This window comes from Apium graveolens, chromosome 8, assembly GCF_009905375.1.
Source record: "Apium graveolens cultivar Ventura chromosome 8, ASM990537v1, whole genome shotgun sequence".
Taxonomy (NCBI): domain Eukaryota; kingdom Viridiplantae; phylum Streptophyta; class Magnoliopsida; order Apiales; family Apiaceae; genus Apium; species Apium graveolens.
This window is the reverse complement of record NC_133654.1, coordinates 56,406,816-56,425,143: the sequence shown is the minus strand read 5'-3', so window position 1 is coordinate 56,425,143 and position 18,328 is coordinate 56,406,816. Positions and strand designations below refer to the sequence as shown.

At 35.1% G+C, this 18,328-nt stretch overlaps 1 pseudogene; it reads left to right on the top strand.

Moving 5' to 3' along the window:
• The first annotated feature begins 1,888 nt into the window (after positions 1-1,888).
• Positions 1,889-4,452, top strand: LOC141679600 (superoxide dismutase [Cu-Zn], chloroplastic-like; annotated as a pseudogene).
• The last annotated feature ends 13,876 nt before the right edge of the window (positions 4,453-18,328 follow it).

Below are 18,328 nucleotides of genomic sequence, written 5' to 3'. Positions count from 1 at the left end.
TGTGCTCCATGTGCGGAGGTAACGCCAATTCGTAAGCTACTTTGCCAACGCGCTTTAGAATCTCAAAAGGTCCAACATATTGTGGGCTCAACTTTCCTTTCTTTCCAAATCTTGTTAATCCCTTCCAGAGTGATACTTTCAGTAATACTAAGCTTCCTTCTTCGAATTCCATGTCTTTCTTTGATTGATCTGCATATTTCCTTTGACGGTCTTGTGCTGCTATCAATCTCTTCTGGATAACTTCAACAACTTCCTTTGTGTGCTGTACTAATTCAGGTCCAAGTATTTTTTGTTCTCCTACTTCGTCCCAATACAGCAGAGATCTACACTTGCGTCCGTAAAGAGCTTCGTAGGGTGGCATCCCAATACTGGCGTGAAAACTGTTGTTATAAGCAAATTCTACCAGAGGTAAATGCTCGTCCCAACTTCCTTTGAAATCAATAGCACAAACACGTAACATATCTTCAATTGTCTGGATCGTTCTTTCACTCTGGCCGTCCGTCTGTGGATGGTAAGCTGTACTCATATTCAGTCTTGTTCCCAAACATTCTTGAAAACTCTTCCAAAATCTTGAATTAAATCTTGGATCTCGATCAGATATAATAGATACAGGAACTCCATGACGAGCTATAATTTCCTTCAGGTACATATGGACTAACTTGTTGAGCGAAAATCTTTCATTTATAGGCAGAAAATGAGCTGACTTGGTAAGTCTATCCAATATAACCCAAATGGCATCATGATTAGCCCGTGTCCTTGGTAATCCAACTATGAAATCCATGGCAATATGTTCCCACTTCCACTCTGGAATCTCCAATGGCTGTAGCAATCCACTTGGTCTTTGATGCTCTGCTTTAATTCTCTGACATATATAACATCTGCTAACTCATTCTGCAATTTCTCTCTTCATATATGGCCACCAATAATTTTCCTTTAAATCTCTGTACATTTTGGTACTCCCGGGATGGATTGAATACCTTGAACTATGAGCATCCTGTAAAATTTCATTCTTCAGCTCTGTCACTGGTGGAATCCAAATTCTAGAAGAAAACCTAAGAATACCTTGTTCGTCCTTTTGTGTGCACAATTCTGCACCTACCAAACGATTCATGTCCTGATCCATTACTTCTTCTTGACATTTCTTTATCTTCTCTAACAACTTCGGCTGGAAAGTCATACTATACACACTACAAGAAAAATGTTAATAGACATCACACATTAGACATCGGTTATGTTTGCCACTGATGTTAAAAGAATTTATAACATCATCCCGTGTTTTTTTGATGTCATTGTAATTCGAAGACAACAGTTATTTTAAAACCGATGTCTAAAGTTACCTAAAAAAATTTCAATTCACACCCATCTTTATATTTCCCCCCTTAGTCAAAATTTGCCCCCATTATCCTAAAATTTCACCCCGCTCATTAGCCAATATTTTGGTTCCCCCATTATTTTCCCTCTTCAGACATAAAAATTCCTCACCATCTCTCTCTTAGCACTCCTCTCTCTCTCTCTCGACTAAACACTCCACTACCCCGTTCACTTTCACCTCGACAGCTCACTTCACCATCGGAATTCCACTCATCTCACCTCTTCTCACCATCTCACCTTCGCTCACCATCTCTCTGTGTTCATCATCTCAATTCAGCTAAAGCTCGGTTGTTAAGCTTTGTAAGCTTATCTCATCTTTATTCTCAAATCAAACTAGTGTTCTCCACATGAAGAAAAAAATTATAAATTGGGATTTTTTTATTCAAAACCCTAATTTGTTAAATTGGGTTTTTTCAAATCAGAACCCTAATTTGATTATATGTCCTGTGTATGGTGCTTTTTTTTAATTCAATGTATTTTGGAGTTATTAATTCTTTTTAATTTTTTGTATATATACATGACGGTTTTTTGCATATGGTAGTGGATTTAATCTTTAGGTATTCACTTGATTAAGTTGGATTAGAAGGTGCGTTGCGTTACTCATTGGTTTATGCTTTTGTATATGTATGTTATATGATTTAATTTTTAAGTTAAATTGTGTTTGTCAATTTGGGGATACTACGAATGGGTGTATGTCCAAAGGTTGGATTTTTTATGTTTTTGTAGCTTTGGTAGGCATTTTTGTGTTTTTCTGTTGGCTATTTATATGATTTTGTTGTAATTTTGGTTGAATGTGATGTGGAACTGCAGGACCACATTTCAATCCGGAAGGATTCACACACGGTGCTCCTGAAGATGAAGTTCGTCATGCGGGTGACCTGGGAAACTTTATTGTTAATGTCGATGGTAATGGACTATTCTATTACTCTGCTTAGATTGGTTATTACGGGCTAGTATTTATAATATAAATTTGACCGATTAGTGTATTTAGCCTTGAAATAGCTTTGAGGAAGTCAATTACGTGCCTTAATTAGTATTTCAACATTGCTCTTTATTCCTCGAAACAAATGATAAGAATCTTTCCAGGGCTCTCTATTGTGTGAAACTAAGATGATGAGAATTATGCCCATGATTAACTTTGAGCACTCATTAGGGTCCATATTATGGGTTCCAATCAAATTATTGTTTATAAACTTATCCTTACTGATACATTTTCCTTCTATGTAATAAATGCAGGTGTGGCAGAAGCAACAATTGTCAATACATAGATATTTCTCTAGACCTTGGTAATTTTACACTTTGCTATGTTCTAATTCATTCTTAGTTATACTTGAATGGGAACTTAGTGGGCCAAATGCAGTAATTGGAAGAGCCTTGGTTGTTCATGAACTTGAGGATGACCTCAGAAAGGGTAATATTTTATTTTTCTCGTTTTGAACTTCTGCCTTGCATGCCTGATATAATGATATGTGAATGTTATGTATAGGAAATTAGGAATGGATTCAATATATCTTCTGTGTGCAAAGATTTGTTTATTCCATGTTCTCACTTGCATTTGTTTATCTATTTAGGTGGTCATGAGCTTAGCCTTTCCACTGGCAATGCAAGAGGTAGACTGGCATGTGGTATGTAATAAGCAAACTCCATTATTTCTCATTACAAATATATTATTACTTTTGCCTTGCATTCTCCTTGTGTATATAGTACATGGTATAGATTGTGTTGTGTTATATTCTGATATAATGAATAGTTATTTGACAGAATTCGAGTCGACTACTATAAAAGTCATATCAGTTTTAGAATATGTTTGTGTTATAATGCATGCATTTTGGGCTAAATTGAAGGGACGTTTATTAACGCGATGTGCATATTCAAGGAGAGATCGACTAAGTCTGTTATAATTATAGTTTGTTTTTCACAAAAATTCAGGATTTTTTGTACTTTCTTCTGACCTTATAATTTAAAACAAATATTTTTGAATGAGCCATTGAACTGTGGAGAATACCAAATCTATTGATATGTGGATGTGACAAAGTTCAATGAGGATGATACACGCATCAAATGCACATAGTCATTTGCCTTTGATCATATCTAAGCTTTGAATTATCCCTGATTTATTAATGACTTAATATATATATATATATATGTATACTGCTAGAGCTCATCCATTCAAAAGTTTTAGCACGACATGGTTATATCTTATATGTGCTTCATTAGATATTCTTGGTGTTGAGATGATTTATAGACATTAATCATCCCAAGTCCCTAAACTAACAGTTCTTGTGCCTTTATATCAGTAATGGGCTTGTTGGACAGAGCTCCCCTGGATTTAGGCATATTAAGCAAATAGTAAGTATGTCTTGTTTGTCTCTGTGTAAGTCTCTTGTTAGTCTCTGTATAATAGTATGTCTTGTTTGTCTTTGTTTTACTTGGTCTCTTGTAAGTCTCTGTATAATAGTATGTCTTGTTTGTCTTTTTTTTTACTTACACAGTCACTGTCTCTATCCTTATTCATTAATGTTGAGTTCTTATAATTAATCGTGATCATCTAATATGATTTATGCTAATGTATTTGTGATGATGATGTTACAAATGGGTTTTTCTTTGATTATGTTTTATTGGGGTTTTGTTGTTTAGGATCTGTTTGTTGTTTATAATTAATCTTGATCATCTAAAATTCGTACTTCTTTGAAATATTTGCTAAAAGTGCTGATTTAAATGGAGTTTTAAAGCTAACTCTAATGTTGCGGGCAAAGTTAGAATTACCTTTACTTTTCATTCTTTTTCTGGGTTCTATTTTTGTTCTTATGGTTCTATCTCCTTATTTGTAATTGCTATTTGATTTTGAGTCGGGAGTCAGGATTGTACATTACTAGGCAACACTGGTAATTACGCATGCATATCATCTTATGCTCTGCGCTGTTCCAAACCCATGTTTAATACAATCAGTCTAATCAGCTGAAAGAAGCATACACCTGGGAATCCGCATTGTTTTAATTTACTAATTTATTTTGATGCATGCAGCCCCAAAACATAGTACCAGCCGTTCCTGCTAAAGAGCTTGCAAACCCTGCAACATAGAGGAAGAAAAAGAATCTCCAAAAGGTTAAACATACTGCTCATCAGTTTCGAAATGTACTAATCTAGTCTGTCTTCCTACTGAGTTGTCTTAACAATAGACTTTATATATGGATTGCACATGTACTAAGGTTTGTAATGTGTTGCAAAAATAGCTTACTAGTGCAAACAACTTTGTATCATAATAGGGGGAACTAGTGTGACTAATGATTTGGTTGATCCGATCTTGCTAAAAATCCTGTAAATATTTCATCAAAGAATCCTTGTAATTTGCACTGGCAGTGTAGAATTTCAAATATATATTATTCTCAGATCTTCCCATTGCAGCATCCTATTCAAAAACGAAAATAGTGTTGAAATACTCAGATGCAAACACGCATTTTAATAAATTAATATTCATATCAAAATAATAATTGTACATCACTTTTAATGAATAAATACTGATATCTCAAAAGCAATTGTACATCACTTTTAAAGAAGAAAAAGTGATGTTAAAAAGTTAATGTACATCGCTTTTTTAAAAAATACTGATGTCAAAGACTGACATTTTCAAGTCTAAATGGTACATAGACATCACTTTGATTAGGATAAAACTGATGTCTATGTTCCACTATAGACATCACCCTTTACTTAAGAAATTGATGTTTAATATCTTATTTTACATCACAGAAATGAAATTATTCGATGTCTATGTGGAAAAAAACATAACTCATTATATGTTTAATATGTTGTAATAGGTGTATTTTATTTATAAAATTATTTATTTCTAACATTTTTTGTAAAAAAATAATGCATGGACATCAGCTTTTTTTCCAGAAATGATGTCTAACCGAGTAAAGACATCGGGTTTTAACCGATGTCTAGAATAGACATCACCGACATCAACATCGGTTGCTAAACAACATAGACATCGGCCAAAAATCGATGTCTATTGACATTTTTCTAGTAGTGACACTTTTGCTTCATCAGGCTTGCAAACTCTAATCTCCAATTCCAGTTTCTAAAATTCCTTATATATCTCTTTGGGTACTGATAACACATTTAACTTTTCTTTCCGACTCAACGCGTCTGCTACAATGTTTGCTTTATCGGGATGATAGTTAATCCTGCAGTCATAATCCTCAATCAATTCTAACCATCTCCTTTGCCTCATATTAAGCTCCTTTTGTGTGAATATGTACTTCAAGCTTTTGTGATCCGTGTAAATCTTGCAGCTTTCTCCATATAGATAATGTCTCCAAATCTTCAAAGCGAAAACTATGGCTGCTTGCTCCAAATCATGAGTAGGATATTTTTGTTCATGTGGTTTCAGTTGCCTTGATGCATACGCAATCACTTTATCGTGCTGCATCAGAACATATCCAAGTCCTTTATGAGAAGCATCGCTATAGATTACGAAATTTCCTTGATCATCAGGAAGTGACAAAACAGGTGTCGTGATTAATCTTTACTTCAATTCCTGAAAACTTTCTTCACATTTATCGTTCCATATAAACTTTTCATTCTTCTGTGTAAGCTTTGTCAATGGTGTTGCAATCCTTGAGGAATTTTGAACGAATCGACGATAATATCCCGCTAATCCCAAGAAACTTCTTACCTCGGTGGGTGTTCTCGGTCTTTCCCAATTTGTAATTGCCTCAATCTTTGCTGGGTCCACTTTGATCCCTTCATTACTGACTATGTGTCCTAAGAACTGAACTTCCTGTAGCCAAAACTCACACTTCGAGAATTTAGCATATAACTTCTTTTTCCTTAGAATCTCCAAAGCTTTTCTCAAATGTTCCGCACGATCCTCTTCCATCTTTGAATAAATCAAAATATCGTCTATAAACACAATAATGAACTTATCCAAATATTCCTTGAAAATTCTTTTCATCAGGCCCATGAACGCTGCCGGGGCATTGGTCAATCCAAAAGACATCACTAAAAATTCATAATGTCCATACCTTGTTCTAAAAGCTGTCTTTGGTATATCTTCTGGCTTGATCTTTAGTTGATGATATCCCGATCTTAAATCAATCTTGGAGAAGTACTTGGCTCCCTTCAATTGGTCAAAAAAATCATCAATTCTAGGTAACGGATACTTGTTTTTGATTGTAAGCTTGTTGAGCTCCCTATAGTCGATGCACAGTCTCATGCTTCCATCCTTCTTTTTGACAAATAGTACCGGTGCACCCCACGGGGATACACTGGGTCTGATTACTCCTTTCTCTAACAACTCTTGCAATTGCTTTGCTAGTTCTTCCATCTCAACGGGCGCCATTCTGTACGGGGCCTTGGATACTGGTTCTGTTCCAGGTGCTAAATCGATTGCAAATTCAATTTCTCTATCTGGAGGAAGTCCTGGTAACTCATTAGGAAACACGTCTGGAAATTCATTGACGACTGGAATATCTTCAAGTTTTGTTGGCTCTTGGCTTTTGTCAATCACATATGCCACGAAATGCTCGCATCCTTGCCGTAGTAACTTCTTGGCTTGAATCATTATTAAGAATTTCTTTACCTGCTTCTGGCCTTTAATTGTTACTATCCTCTCATCTGGCATCTTCACTATTACCTTCTTGTTTCGACAATCTATCTGAGCATCGTGCTTAGATAACCAATCCATTCCTAAGATAACGTCAAATTCTCCTAACTTAAATGGTATCAAATCTACACAAAACTTACTACCAGAAATCTCAATCTCACAATTCCCACAAACTTGATTAACAGATACACGTTCTTGATTTGCTAATTCCACAGTCATTATTTCATTTAAACACTCAACTGGACAATTTAGCTTATTAACAAAATCTTGTGAAACAAACAATCGAGTTGCTCCCAAATCTATTAACACTTTGGCACATAAAGAATTCACATTAAGCGTACCTGCCATGACATTAGTATCCTGGATAGCATGCTTCACAGACATGTCAAAAACTCTAGCCCTTGGAGTCTCATTCACTGCTGGGGTAGATCTCATAATCCTCAATGCATTACTGACTAGGGCTGGTGTCCTGCAATCCCTTTCTATATGTCCTGGCTTCCCACATTTAAAGCACATAAATCCAATGGCTGGAACCTTCATTGCTGGATTCCGGATAGGCTGATCCTTATTTGCTGGATCTCTTGCTGGCTGATTTCGGCACTCCCTCGAATAGTGCCCTTTCTGGTTACACTTGAAACAAACTACATTCAACTTATTACAAACTCCTCCATGATTCTTTCCACATACCTGACAATCTGGAAAAGTTAACCTCAACTGATTCGGCTGATTCGCATTAACTGGACGGTTGCCCTGGCTTCCGTCGCCTGCATTTTGTCTCTTGAAATTAAAATTTCTCCCTGGCTGAAACTTGCCCTTCTTAAAATTTGGAAACTTCCCTGGTTGTGACTGACCTTCATTCCCTTCAAATTTCCTTTTCTTACTTTCTTTTTCCTTCTGTGACATCTCACTATCTGTCTCTGCAATCATAGCCTTCTGTACAACTCCTGCATAAGTATCCAATTCAAAAATGGATACCTTCCCTCTAATCCATGGCTTCAAACCTTGCTGGAATCTTTTAACCTTCTTCCTGTCAGTATCCACATATGACGGCACATACCTTGACAATTCTTCAAACTTGCTTTCATAATCTGCCACCGACATATTTCCTTGCTTTAACTCTAAAAACTTCAACTCCATCTGATCCTGGACAAACTGGGAAAAATACTTTTCTAAAAACAATTTCTTAAACCTCTCGCAAGTAATAACATCTGTTCCTTCCAATGTCTTCACAGTCTCCCACCAATAGTTAGCCTCATTCTTCAAGTAATAACTTGCAAACTCAACCTTCTGATCTTCCTTCACATTTACTAAGGAAAATGACTTCTCTATTTCCTTTAACCAAACATTTGCTTCAATCAGTTCTAAGGAACCCTTGAATTCTGGTGGGTTCACTGCCTGAAAAGTTTTGAAAGTTACCTGGGGATTGGTCTATCTTTGTTGTTGTTGTGCCAGGTGAACTGTTTGTTGGGCCAAGATTTGGAGAATCTGGGCTATTGCTGGGTCTATGGGTCCTGGGTTTGCATTCTGGTTTGTATCATCTTGGTTGTTATTGTTGTTGTTGTTGGTTTCTTCATTCTGGGTGTTGGTACGGGTATTTCTTCTGGGAGGCATTTTTCTGTAAAGAATCAAACAACTTATTTAGCTTTTAAATCAAATCCTTTGCATAAAAGAAAAGTTTTGTAAAACAGAAATATCTCTTTTTGAAAGCAGTTGTAACAGTTGAACTAAGTAAATTGCATACTTCTTTACAGAATATAAACAGTTAAGGGAATAGGGTACATGGTATCACATGGGTATAACTGGTGCAATAAATAAGGTAAAGTAAAGCAGGTGCAGTAAAATAAATGACAATGCTGGAAAGAAAAGGTACTGGTATATATTTAGATCAAAAGTTTTGGGTAGTACAAGCGTAAAGACGCTTCGGAAGTAAAAGCAAAAAGGATACAATAACCTACTCACTAGTCAGCAACTCTAGTCTATAAATACAACTCAAAAGTCTACTGATACATACTACACGCTACTGTACATACTACACAACCATAACAACACTGATCATCATCTCCATCCCTGGATCTCTGACTCATGGCAAGTCTGGACCTCCATTCTCCTCAAGCTCCTCTAGAACCCACTTAGCCCACTCCACCAGAAAATCAGGGGTGATGTCCACATGTGTAGCCTCAGCAATCCTCATAGCAGCTGCTCTACGAAACACCTGAAGCCTCTCTCTGAGTTGCCTTCCACCACTCCCAACCTCTTTGGTACGCATGATATGTAATAACTCCTGAATCTGACCCTGTAAGAATCGCTGCTCCATAAGGAAAGCCTCAAACTGATGATATGGGACATGATAGGAAGAGAACTGGAAAGGTACTCCTATAACTGAATGACCAGTAAAGCCTGAATCAGCAGGTGGGGGTCCTCTGATAGGTGGCCTCATGCCTGGGGGTGGAATAGCCTGCAATGGTACGGGCTGCAACACAGGTGGGGGTAGAATAGCCAACACCGGTGGAACAACAGGACGGGGATCTGAAGATGGTACTCTAACTGAAGGCTTTGAGTGATCAGCTGATACAGGGATGAAAGAGTCGGCCATCGCTGCTATCTGAAATCATATCGCAATATAAGAATCTTGAGCTACAATGCGAATCATACTAATACCTGTTATACCGTAACACTCAGCCTCTCAACGTTCTATCTTTCTATTCATTACTTCTAATCCTAACCCTCTACCCATTCCCGTTAACCTAGGCTTGTGTCAATGACTTATAACCTGTAGCTCTGATACCAAACCTGTGGCGCCCTCCAAACCCGGGTCAGAAGTTTGGGGTCCACACACACACACCTTATTTATAACCTACTTATAACAATAATAAAGATAATAATAATATGCAGTGACCCTACTTACCAACTACCACGGACCGCAACAGGTTAAAGTATTCACACAAGCCAAACATACCTACTTATATCTTATATTACAAACCGTTCAAATCCCAACTATTCTAACTCAGAACTGAGTAATTAACATTATTACAAACTTTTACAAACTCAAATTATCCCAAAAGAAGCCTACTAGCTTAACTCGATCAACCTGAACCCCTAGCTCTCGCGCTGGACTGAGGATCCTCGATACCAACCGGTTCCTTCTTAACTGGAAAAGAACATAAACAACATCGCACAAATGAGCTAACTAGCTCAGCAAGTCACAATGACAAAACTGAGAATAATGATCATCAAGTGAAAAGGGTTATGATACCAAGTGAATAATGAATTATGATTTAGAATTGGATATTATATTTTCATTTTAAAAACCAAGGTTAGCTGCTGATCAGTCACGCACTAACCCCGAGCAAAGCACACAACACTGCTCTAACTACTGGATCCAAGGCACACATTGGCCTAACTTGACCATTATATGGGCTGACCACGAATCTGGTGCACAATTTTATAAAAACAATCCAATTATAACATAATAACATAATCAATAGTAATAAGCAATAAACAGAATCATTAACAACATTGGACGTTCAATAATGAAATGGTTTCAATCTGCATAAGGATCAATATGGCATTTTCAAAGCTTGGATGTTAGGTAATGAAAGAATTAGATAACAAAGGAATTAATATTTCAGGGTTACCAGGAATTGGTCTTTCAAATCATAAGGTACAATGGTTTGAGTATATAAGTAATTCGGTTCAGTGTTTGGTATTTAGTTTGTATGTATTTGTGGAGTAGTATCGTATATATGTGGTTCGTATTTGGGTGTACAATAATCAATGGTTTAGAAAGAATACCGTTTACGGCTCAAGATCAATAACTGGAATCAGGGTTTTGGGTTCAGTGCTTCAAAACACTTGTAATATAAAACAGGACTATCAATCCACTATAATATATCTCAAGAAAGTTCAGAACACTTGCCTGGTATTAGCTTGCTATAATTCTCTAACTTTCAATCACAACCGTCTACTCCTCGACTATCTGTTTCCCTTTCCTACGCCTTGCCTCTTCTGCTCACATATTATAAGCATCAATCAGTATTCAACTCATACGATTCTATTCGACATATACTTCTATCTACCCTTCGTTTCACCCAAATCCGTTTAACGGATTGAAAGTTATACTATATCAAGTAAACATCAAATATATATATACCGCCAGTCAACCAAAAAGTAACATATAACACATAACACGTTAAACAATCAATGATATATCATTTATAATGGAGTCTCGGGTCATAAACAGGCTTTCGGGTATTTAAAATAATTTTTAAAACATTTTTCGGAATTAAAACGGGTCGTTGGATCAATTTCGGAGTAATAAACAGTGTTCGGCTGGCCAAATCTGGCTTTAAAACAATTTTATAATAATTATCGAGCCTTGAAAACAATTTAAAATAATATTTTAAAGCTCGAAACTATTTTTCTGAATTTTTTAAATCATTTTTAAATAATTAAATCTAATTAAATAATTAATTAAAATCAATTAATAATTAATTAAATCAATTAATTTTCAAATTAATTGACCAACTAATCAATTAAATATTAACTAAAATTAATTAACTAATTAATTCAGATTTATTTTTGAATTAAAAATAATTTTTGGAATTAAAATAATGATTTTTAGAATTTTTAGAAATTAAAAATGAATTTTTATAATTAAAAATAAATAGAAAATATGATTTTCGAATATTTTTAAAACAATCCTATTTTTGCAAATCCTGGAAACCCGGGGGACTAAACTTCTTCACCTACAAAAGTACAGGGACTAAACTGCAATTTTGCAATCCAGTCGCCGGAAAATACAGGGGTGGCCGGAGAACATGATTTCGGCATCCTCACCCCACCATCTGCTCCAGATATAATCTACAGATAACCAGGAACAAAACCATGCAATCAAATCACATCAATAATCTCTGTCCTGGACGAAAAATGGCCAAGAACATCACTGGTTTCCGGTGAAGCGACGAAAACTTCAAAATACAACTCCCTTCGATTCAGACATCCTCTGTTAACGAGTTATATACCAATCGATTGCAAATTTCATAAGGAACACAACCCACTATAAATCAACAGCTAATAACCCCTAAATCAAAAAGCCCCAAATTTCAATTGAAAACATTCATACGGGTTATAAACCCTAATTTCAAAATTCGAAGATTAAACTCAATTTTGAACATGTTATTGAACTCCAAATCAGTCATATGACATATGAAAATCATCAGGAAAACAAGTTCTACAACATGCAATCATCAAATCATCTAAACAATCATCTGAACAAAAATTCATATTTTTAATTAAAATAATTCAAAAGTAAATAAAAATATAGAAAATAAACCTTGATTTCTGCAGTTCTAAAACTTGAAGAAACTGAAAGAACACCTAAAACCTCTGTTTTGATTACTCGAGCGTTCCAATCGGACTCCACTAACACCTTCAATTTGTGGTTTGATTTTCAGAAGATTATATGAATATAGGTATTTTCTCTGGAAAATTATATTATTACTGACTGCAAATGATTTTTGATACGGAATAAAATACGGTAAAGGCTATTTATATTTACGGAAAATTAGTATCCCGTTGGATCATTCCAGATACAAAATGGTACGTTTATTTATAAAAACTGATCCAAAACGGTACCGGTTTTCGGGATAATTATCCAAACCAGTACAATTTGTACTGCGGTCTTGGTCTCAGCGCCTGGTTACATGTATTACGAGGTGATAATTGTGATAGTTTAATAAAAAAATTCTGTTTATCGAAAATATGAGTTTTAACGATTTACCGAAACGAATAATGTATCGAAAATGTTGCGCCGGGACCCGCGCAGGACAAACCATACGCCGGATCGAAAAAGTCAAAACATGGAAAATGCTCGAAATATTGGAATTAGGTTAGGTAGGAGTTTTCGGAAGAGTTTCGGGTTATAAAAACGTAAAAACGGATCACGTCGGTTGGTTCCCGTTTGTATAAAATAGTTTTTAAATACTCGGAAAAAGATTTTATAAAATCCATATATTTCCTTTAAAATCATAAATCAACATCAAAATAATTAGGAAGATATGACAATTATCTATATTTTATTTTGGACATATAAAAATTAAAATACTCAATTAATATTATTTTTAAACATCCAAACACATTTAACAGTTAATAAATAATTCACAAAATAGATACTGAACACATATAATAATTATTTATTAGCAAAATAATTACACGATATATCCCGGATATTACAATCTTTACCAAACCCCTTGATGAATCCACCTTCACTAGGTTGGTAAGTGAGTTAGGTATGCTTAATTACTCCTAATCTATTTTGATGTCTAAGCAAATTGAAATGCAGCTAGAGTAAAAGTTGATATTTTCTTTTTAGACAAAATTTAGACTAAGTCAGAATTTGTATCTCGACGGATGTTCATTATCCGTTGAAAATGAATATCCGTTGAAAATGAATATCCGTTAAATTATATCATCCGTCGAAATATCAATTATTACTCTGGATAATTTTATCATCATCCGTCAAATTGTACTCAATCTTAGCCGTTAATTTTTAGCATCATCCGTCGAATTTACTTACAGCCTGCATGTATATTTCAACGGATAATCTTAGAATTTTGACAGATATCTTTATTTTCAAACGGCTATTTTGCGCTAATTTGATTAGTTACTTTATTTCACTTTATTATTTTTGACAGTTTTATTTCCGAGTAAGTATAAAAGCTAATTTCATTTCTATTCTTTACTTTTATCTTTCTCAAGCAATTTCCCTAACTATTTCTTCTCCAAAGCAAAATCGTTTTCTCTGCAAACTATTCTCATTCTCAAAAATGGCACTAGTAATCAAGATCATGTCCCAGTATGGGTTTGTGTACGAAAAGATAAGGACCATTGCTGTTTACAACTCAAGTGACAAAACCATTACCTTTTTTCTCAAAGGTACAAACTATTGCAATAAGCAGTGATATAATTCATGCATGTTTTCTATTACCTGAGAATAATACACTAAGCCCACACACAGACATATATGTGAGTTCCATGCTCAGTTCTATGGGTTATGCTTTTGACCCCACCAAGCTAGGTGATGTTAGGAGAAAAGGCCTCAGAAAGGAGTGGAGCTTTCTCTGTGATTATTTTATCAAAGTATATTTTGGGAAAATTAGTAATTTTGATGTAGTGACTTATTCACTTGTAAACATATTATATATGCTTCCTAGTGATAAGTATCATAATTTTAGCGAGTATGTTGTGTTTGAATTAGGGTATAAGCTAGGAGACATTACGAAAAGGTCTATAAATATATAGTATGCTAGATTCTTTATGTTATTGGCTAACTTTGTTTCTGAAGATCTTATTATTTGAAACCCAGCCAACAAGCTTGATTGTTGGGTTCAAGAAAGAAGGGTTATTGCTGATTTGAACAGGGCAGACCATCACAGTAAGGTCCCCCTAGTTTACCTGCCAATCATGGAATTACCTCAGGTAAGTGAGGTAAATGTCTCTGTCTCTACTACTACTTCTCAACACCTGCTTCTTTTCCATCAACTGTGGTCATGACACCTGTACTAACCCCAAAATTTTGAACTTTTTGTAACCCTTATGAATAGTGTTTTTGCTGATATTGCTGGATAAGAAAACTGTTCATGCCACACTATGTAGGGGTTCTTTTATGGATATTCTGAGATTTTATTGGTACTCTATATGATATATAAGTGTATGTAAAGATCGTCAGAATCCAAATTTGAACCTTTTGATTTTTCCCGAAAATCCACCAGATATCGAAAGAATTGAGTATAAGGTAACAGGATAAAAAGGATTTAAATTCAAGGATTTTAATAGAGGATCATAAAAGGAATATAATGTATTAAGAAAGGTTAAGGGAACCTAAGTAATAAGATCCCGGGTATGATCCCTCAAACGATAAACGAAAACGAAAGTTAAGCGAACCGTATAACAGATCAGCGGTCATTAGCCAAATAATTAAAAGCAAATCAAAGAGATTAGTGGCGATGATGTCATCAAACCAATGAGAAGAGGAAAAAGGAGGGAGGGTGACATCACATGGTGACATAAGCATGACCAAGCAAGTGTGTTGTTGGTTGAATTAGAACCACACAAAAATTACCATGGTAAAAAGGTAACAAAACAAATCAAAATGTCAACCAACCAAGCCAACAATTCATTTTCACCAAAAACACAAAATTTTCTCCCCATTCTTCATCAAGCTCTCGGCTTTTCTTCTTTTCCAAAGAAAGAAAAATCAAAAACCTAGTTCCAAGCTTTGTTAAATTGCAAGGTAATTATCTAAGACTCCTTATGCATAGATATGGATATCCTATAAGTTTGAGCTCCTAAATCATTCACAATCTCTTCCTAAAAATCATGGAAGAAGATGGTGAATAGTGTTTTTCAAGAACTAAATTTTTTGTTCTTGAAGTTTTGTTTAGATTAAGCTTGGATAAGGACTTTAAGGGTGATTCCAAGCTATTCACTTGATTCTCCACTCTCCAAGGAAGGTATAACCCCTCCAAACCCTAACTTTATTTGAGTAATTAGGTTTATTTTTGTTGGTATAATTCATGAGAGGCTTGCTAGTTGTAAATGTAGAGATTAGTTGATTTTGTGAAGTTTTTGGAGTGGTAGTTCTTGGATTGTTGATTAATGAACTTAAGTGTAGTTTAAATTCAAGTTTAATAATAGTATAAATTCATAATATGGACTTGTTGGGGCTGTTATGGTGAGTTATGGATGGAATTTTGATTGGGTTGTGATTGTGGATTGATTGTGGGTTGATTTGAAGTGGTTTAAATTTGGGTAATCGCGTAAACATAGCCGTCGTAATGTTCGATTTACTTTAGGCTGTTTTTGTTCTTAACATTAGGACCCGTGAACTCACTGCTACGTTTTGACCATTTCCATGATTAGATATTTCATGTTACGAGCTTCGTTTTGATATGTAGTTCGTTTGATTCCGATGTACGGTTTAGGAGAAACGGCCGTTTTAAGTAAGGACGTTTCGCGAACGAATCATTACCCCTGGCCTTACTTTGAAACATAGGTTAAAGACCAAAAAGGACTAATTGGAGAATGAAACAATAATGTAAAGTGCATTAGGCAGTTGGTAAGACACTCGCGAAAGAATCGCCTTAAAACTCGTAATGGTTAATTTATTAAAATGGTGGAGCCGAGGGTACTCGAGCGACTTAAGAGAATCAGTAAGCGCAAAGCAAGCGTTAGAGTCTAAATTGGTTAAAGTATAGATTGATAAGTGACTTTGGTTTAATTCCAACTTATATGTTGTTTATAGGTTACCAGACTCGTCCCAAGCCATTTATAACCCCAGTCGCTCAGGCAAGTTTTCTACCCGTTATACTGTTGTTGTGATGTATACATTTGTACATGCATTATCTTGTGATAGATGCATAATGGTTATTTAGCAAATTCTTGCGATATATTGTAGCATGTGATATGGTATATATGCATGCCTGTTTCATATTCTTGACACATATATATATGTTGATTCAGTTGATAATACATATGCTAGAGATAAGCGGTAATTGGCATATACCCTTAGTATAGGGGACCCAAAGGTGATCTTTTTCTAAAATCGGGAGTCGAGGCTCCCGAGTATAATATATATATATATATATATATTTATATATATATGAATAGTTTTCAAAACTATGAATTGCATAAGGTTTATTCAATAACTTTATTTTATTATTGAATATTATTTTGAATATTCATTCGAGGGCTTATGACCCCGTTTAATTATCATTGAATATCATTTTGAATATTCATTTGAGGGCTTATGATTCCATTTATTTTATTAATGAATATTATTTTTAATATTCCTTCGAGGACTTATGACTCCGATTATTCACTAAATTATATTCTTTATTTTTATTAAAGAATAATGTGTCGATAATCAAACTTACTTTTGATTATTCAAATAAAGATATTACTTTCGTATAAGTACATCTTTGGTTATTTAAGATTCATTTCAAGTATAAGTTTTACAACTTCTACTTCAATTATTTTTATAAAGATTATTCTTTATGGGAATATTATTTAAATAATAATATTCAGATATTTTCTAATATATTGGGACTGATTTATTTTATTAAATCAGCATTACTCCAAACATCCTTAAAAATGTTTGCGAGCCTTCAAAATGATTTTTAAAAGTTAGAGCGGATCCCAAAAACTCATTTTTATTTATTTAAGATCTTCCTTTCAAAGGGTATTTAAATATTCGCTCAAAACCTGAGGGATCCGGCTCTGTGGTATGTTTTATATTCGCAACAAGGTTGCTATTTTGAAAAAAAGAGTTTTGATTACTTACCCATTACTCGGGAAGTAGAATTCTTGGAACAAGTTAATCCATTAACAGGCATCGCCTGGGAAATATCGGTGAGTTTTCCTTTCCAACTAGATACGACTTCTTGGTGGAGCCGTATCAACAAGTTTCTACTTGGGGAAAGTGGGGACGAGCTTTACATTTCAGAGTCATGGATTTCATCTGAACTAGGAGCGGCGTAAGTGGTCGAGTGGTGCCGGCCCAGCCTAATTATATTGGCCCAAATGGCCTGGAAGTTCCGCTAAGACGGTCCATTCCTTAGAAGTCCAGTGTTCGATTGACAAGTAAATCTGACAGGTTCTCCTCTACATGTAGAAAATGGTGGGGTTGTACTACTGTGACTGATCATCGTAAGTGGTCTTCCTGGCGCGACAAACTCCCGTAATGAGTTCATCATCCAGTTGGATAATTCTGGAACACTACCCGTAGCTTTTCGATCGAAAGGCTATGAATGGGTGGTTGCCGAAGCATTGACAGGGTCAAACAGTTTCAATGGTGTTTCCATTGAATGAAGTATCTCGTAACTTCATTTCCTTTAAAAAAAATATTTCAAAGATTGAATCTATTCAAGTCTTAGCTTGTGGTCTCATCTATGGGATGACCTTTTGAAACTTATTATACTTTGAACAATAATAGTTCAAGTAGATTTCTAAAAATGATATAAGTATAGTGAAGTATTTGGTAACTTCATCCCTTGTTTTTGTTTATATCCAGTAAGTAATTACCTTACACTTGATAAATGATTCTAGTTAGTTATCCATTGATATACTTGCATTATTGTTTACACTATATATTATCTTGCGAGCTGTAATGCTCACTCTTGCTTCATTTCTTCATCACACAACAACAGTTAGGAAAGATGGCCAGACTCAAGCAGACCCAGTGCAAGCGCGTGGGAAGCGTCCCGCGTCTTCCCGTTGATGTTGTAGTTGTTATAGCTGCAGAGGTAGATCTATTGGTAGATCAGGCATTCTACTTTTGGGAACCAAATATTGTAT